This window comes from Thalia democratica, chromosome 4 (genome assembly GCF_965202585.1).
Source record: "Thalia democratica chromosome 4, ktThaDemo2.hap1.1, whole genome shotgun sequence".
In the NCBI taxonomy this organism is placed as follows: Eukaryota; Metazoa; Chordata; class Thaliacea; order Salpida; family Salpidae; genus Thalia; species Thalia democratica.
In genome coordinates, this window is record NC_139168.1 from 1,245,053 (window position 1) to 1,250,645 (window position 5,593).

The following is a 5,593-nucleotide window of genomic DNA, read 5'->3' on the forward strand; positions in this document are numbered from 1 at the left end:
TCACTTAAATGTGCAACTAGTTTTCAAATGGCAACTTTTTTGTTGTACGTTGTAAATGAATTGTTAGTTTTATTAATTTTTATTATAAGTATATTTAGTGTTGTTAAAAAAGTTATTATAATACAAAAACTATTCAAAAAAATTGTTTTACTTGTTAAAATACTTTCATAATAAAAATTAGTTTTAAAATGATGCCATATCAAAACCTTTAATAATTTTTAATGAACATCATATTGTTAGTTCCGTTTTAAAAGTTTGATACTTATAAGAACAACTATAAATTGTTTAATAATATAAAAAATTTACTGCCACATTCGAAATAACACTAATTAACTTACATAAGCACCACAAACTACTAGTATGTAAAAATAATGATAGTCTGAAATTACTCCAAAGAAGTAAAATGAAAAACAAATTACTGAAGTTGAAATTTCTGAAACTCCATATATGACTAATGCTTTCTGTGAATAAAGTTTAAAAATAACTGTATAAAATGAAAGAAACTTTTTACAATGCTCGAAAAAACTCTTGTTTTGTTTTAATTAATACGCAGATTAGCTTAGTTAAAATATAAAGCACAAAATCTTTAAATAATGTAATAAAAAAGGTATTTAAGAAAATTACTTATCATATACATTTTGACGTTAAAATTTTTTAAGTTTAATTTATGTATGCTTATAAAATTTAATTTTACTTTTGTTGAGTTTCTTAAGAAGTAAAACAAACAGAAAGTTTCAGATTTTTTAAAATTAATTAAAAAGTTTTAATTCTTATTATCACAACAATAAACTAACCCCAATTTCAGAAAGCGTTTTTATTAGTTCTTCTCTTGAATTACTAAACATTCCAAAACAAGACATACTAATTCTTTAATTATTTTAATACAATATATATAAACTATGTAAGTTTTTCACTATTTTAACCTGCAAAAAAAAGCATTAACTTCTTTCAAAAAAACGAAGTTTTTTGTTAACTGTTAACAGAATTAAAGTGATTCTATATAATAAAGTTTTAAGTTACTTAAGAAATCTAATAAAATTGTTAGCTTAGCAAAAACAAAAAAATATCACATACAAAAAAAAAAACTAAAATTTTAACTAATCGTATTTCAAGTAATCTATAATCGAAAACGTAGCAGTGTCAGCCAAATACAAATTAAATGCTTATAAGTTACCAACAATACTTAGCGTTGCAAATAAAGCTAATTTACAGTGAATAATTTCTTTTAAACTATTTATTGCTATGCAAACTAATTTGCTAAAGAAGTGTTTGTTAATTTGTGCTTAAAACAGTTTAGTAACATTTTTTTAAAAAAATATCTAAAGAGTGTATATTATTTTAAACGTAAAAAATAATTTACAAGCTACAAAGAAAAATCAACTGAAAATAAAAATGTTTGTATTCATTCGCTTTTAATGTTTTTTTTTTCTTTTTGTAAACCAATTAGACAAAAAGTAAGAATCAACAAAAAGTTTCAAAATTTAAAAAAAAGTTATTTTTTATGTAAGAAATCCTTAATGCTTTAAATACAAACTAAAATACTTTTTACTATTTCAGCTGTACTTTTTTAATTTTCTATATTAGTTTTTCTCTTTTTCTTTTATTTTAATTTGCTTAACTTTTAATTAACTCATAAAAGTTACCAGCGTTTTAAACTGTAAATTTCAAATTATTTTACAAAAAATATTTTGTAAAAAGAATGTATGGTTATTAATAAATGTACCAATAAAACAAACTGTTAAGATAAAATCAAATTAAGGTTATCAAAATTTAATGTTAAGTGTTTCCTTTGTAATATCTTATAGATATCTTTTAAATATTTTATTTTTATCAGAGCTGGAAAGTTATATTATAAAAACTCTTTTGTATATATTTGAATACGAAAATACATTGTTAGGATTATAGTTTAAATTTTTAGTAGAGCGAATACTCTATTTTAAAACGTATCAGGACTGTTTTTTTACAAAAAATTAAAGCTAAACTTAAGCATATCAAAAGAATTTCAAATGTCAAAAACAGAATTTTATTTGTTTCAAAATGATAGTAAGTTTTATGTAATATCTATTTGTTAAATTTGGTTAAAACTAAATATCATTCATAAAAAAGTTCAAAATAACGTTAAGCTACATGTTAAAATTTTGGCAACAACGTAATAGAAAAAATTGAGAAGAACAATAAGACGAGTGTGAACTTAGCTTGGTAACGTTTTTCAAGAATTAAAAAAAATGTCATAACTTTAGACCCCATCATTTTCCTTATCTTAATAGCTAATTTATAACAATTTTTTTATTCTGAAGAACGGTTCTTCGTCTTTAATTAAAAGAATTCTATTGGATTGGGGTTTGACTTTTATTGTGGAACCCTTTAGAAAAAAATGAGTTTTGTTATCAACTTTTATTAAGCTCGAATTTATAAAAAAAAAAAAATTGTTTTTTTAATATTTGTTAGTGAATAAATGCCGTACAACATTTTTTTTCAAACTGTTAATATTTCGTTTTATTTGGCCTTATTCCGGGATAAGAAATTCTGTAAAAAGGCCAAACAGTACAAAATATTCACAGCTGAAAAAAATTTTGTACGGCATTTATTAGCAAATAAATATAGATAATAAAAAAATTTCTTATTTTTTTATTAAATTCGAGCTTAGTGAAAGTTGATAACAAAACTTATTTTATTAAGGGGTCCCACACTAAAAGTCAAACCCCAATCCAATGGATTTTTTTTTAATTAAAGATAAACATTTTAAAATACAACTTCGTTTCATCGTAATTAATAAATAATGTATGCCTTCAGTTTAGTATAGATTGTTGTATTTCTACAGTGCCAAAAACATAAATTATAACAACATTTTTTTTGAGAACTATCACGTTACTTTGAACTGCTTTGCTTAGTTGTTGTAATCAAATATAATCAAGGACTGATTTTTTATGAATTAACATATCTACTTCTCGACTAGACTCAGCTGGATTAGCGAGGAACGTAATAATCGAGGAACACTGTACTACAAAGATAAAACGATTACGTTTAGAATTTAATTTTTTTTTTATAAAATACGCAATAATTTATCACGAACTAGAAAATTCAGTGCAATTTCAGAACTTTTTTTAGTAGCTACTAACTAAATTTTAAGTACATTAAAACTGAAAACTATTTAAAAACATTAACTTATTATTAAGTATTTAAACAACCAAGTATTTTTTAAAGTTTTTTACTTTACTGAAGATTGATATAGTAAGCATAAAAAAGTTTTCTTTCTCTCTAATATATTTTAGTACCATATTGTAAAAATTAATCATACTGTAAATAAGGAAATGCCCGACCAAACAATGAAAATTGAGCTAATCCACAAGAAATATTTTGTACTTAACATTTGGTGCAATATATCGGCATGTTAAATAACCACTTCACAATGCTAATAATTTTTAATGGGCTGTCGTGACTAGTCGACAAGTAATTTTCTATTTGGCACGCCAGCTGATAAGTTACACATATACATGCTTCAAGAAACTAAACTATTTATATTCTCTACATGTAAAGAAGAACATCTACGATACACATGTTTAAAGTCTAGGAGTAAAATTTTATGCTTGAAATATTTAAATGGAATTTAAAAAACTCAGTAGAAATTGATTAATCTTCATTGTAATCTGTAAATAGTTAACAGAATAACCATGCTACTGGTTATGTCGAGGAAAAATAGATAGAAAGTTTGGAGCTGAAGACGCTTATTTAAACAATCTACTTATGTACAACTTACCAAATCCATATTCTTGTTAAATTTTTACTGTATGATAGAAATATACATTTTGTTTTCAATTCTCACATCAACATTATTATTTTCATAAAAAGAAACGGAGCTGATAATCTGAGAGCTAATTCTCACCAAACGCTTATCAGATGTTTGTTATTTGTCCTCACTAAGTTCTAGTTAGAAAAACTATCACGTAAGCATATTTTTGGAGTTGTAAAAATAGTAAATTTTAGTTTAGAAAATAACCACCCTACTAAAGATATGTATATCACATTAGTTGTAGTGAGATATATACAAGTATTGTAAAATTAAAATCCGTAGATTTAATTACTCTATTTAGTTCGGTTTACTATCAGAATCCACCCAAATTTTGTTTATTAGCTTTCACTATCACCCCTAACCGTCAATCGGTAAGCGGTTACCGAATTCGACTGGGTGGATTATGAACGTGTCCCGTTAGTTTTAACCTAGTTTACTGCCAATATAAGAATTTTGTACCTTGCCATGTAAATGAGGTTTTACCACCAACGAGTATATTGTTTCACTGTAATTGTGTTTTAATCTTACTAATCAAAGTTGTCTTGCGTTTAACTTACAGTTATCAGAAATAGTTTAGTTAATAAATTTTTGAATATGAAACTTTTTATTAATTTCCTTGACATCATACTTCTCATGCTATTTTGGGAGTATAATTATCAACAATTTAACAAGCTTTACTAAACTCTAGCAAACACTTTTGTTTAGGTATCGGCTGCAAACACATATCTATCTGTTTTTGTTTAGGTATGAATAGACTTGTGCTTGATTTCACAGCTAGTCAATCTAAAACTGATGTACAATATTCTAATTTGCTCGTGTTTAAACTGAAGCATTCATCAGCATTATGAAAATTATAAGTTATTTGGTTTTTAAAAGAAATAATGACAATTGCTTAAGCTAAACTGAAAAGAACTCAAAACTATTGAATTTCATAATAAAAGGTACACGACTAACATAACTCTTTTAACTGCTACAACTAAGTGTTTAATATATATATTAAAAAAACCTGTATATTAAAAATGCTTACTGTGTTTTCTTCGAAACTATTAATTGTTTTGGAGACATCGTTAAAGTGGGAAAAATTGTACGATGACAAATTTGGTCAAGTTAAATTGTTGAACGAGAGTAAAAAACAATAAAATGTTTTTGACTGAGGGTAAGAATAACAGTGAACGTAAAAATTATTATAAAGTAATAACTGAGGCTACGGAGTGACAGTATAACAAAAATAATTCGACCCGTTTAAAACTGTTTCCGTGCAATTTTGACAGCTACTCGTTAAAGTATGTTTTGAAGCTCTGTAATTTATCAAAAAATTGTTTTAGGTATCACCTGGAGGTCCAAGACCTATTAGTCTTTCAAGAATTCGAATAGTCTTGTAACACCTAAAAGAAACCGAAGACTGCTAATTAAAAAAAGTTAGCTTCATGTTATCAAGCAAAACTACACTGGATTAGTTTGTCACTTATGCTCTAGAGAAAACGAATGAAGGGTTAGGGAATGACGTAGCGACAACCTTTGGTAAGGATAAAAGGGGTTGAAAGATATTAATGCAAAAAAAAAAAACTAAAATACGATAATTTTGTTATATCAGATATCAAATTTAAGTTATGTTGAATATATAACACTAAACTACTGACTTAAAAAACACCCTACCAGTTGCTACCCAAGAAATTACTTAACTTATTATTAATTACTTACTTTTAAATTAATTATACAAAAAACTCAGGCGGATAAAGAAACTAAAACAGCGAACACGAAATAAAAAGTGTTTTATCTACAGCAAGAAGCTTAATAACGTAT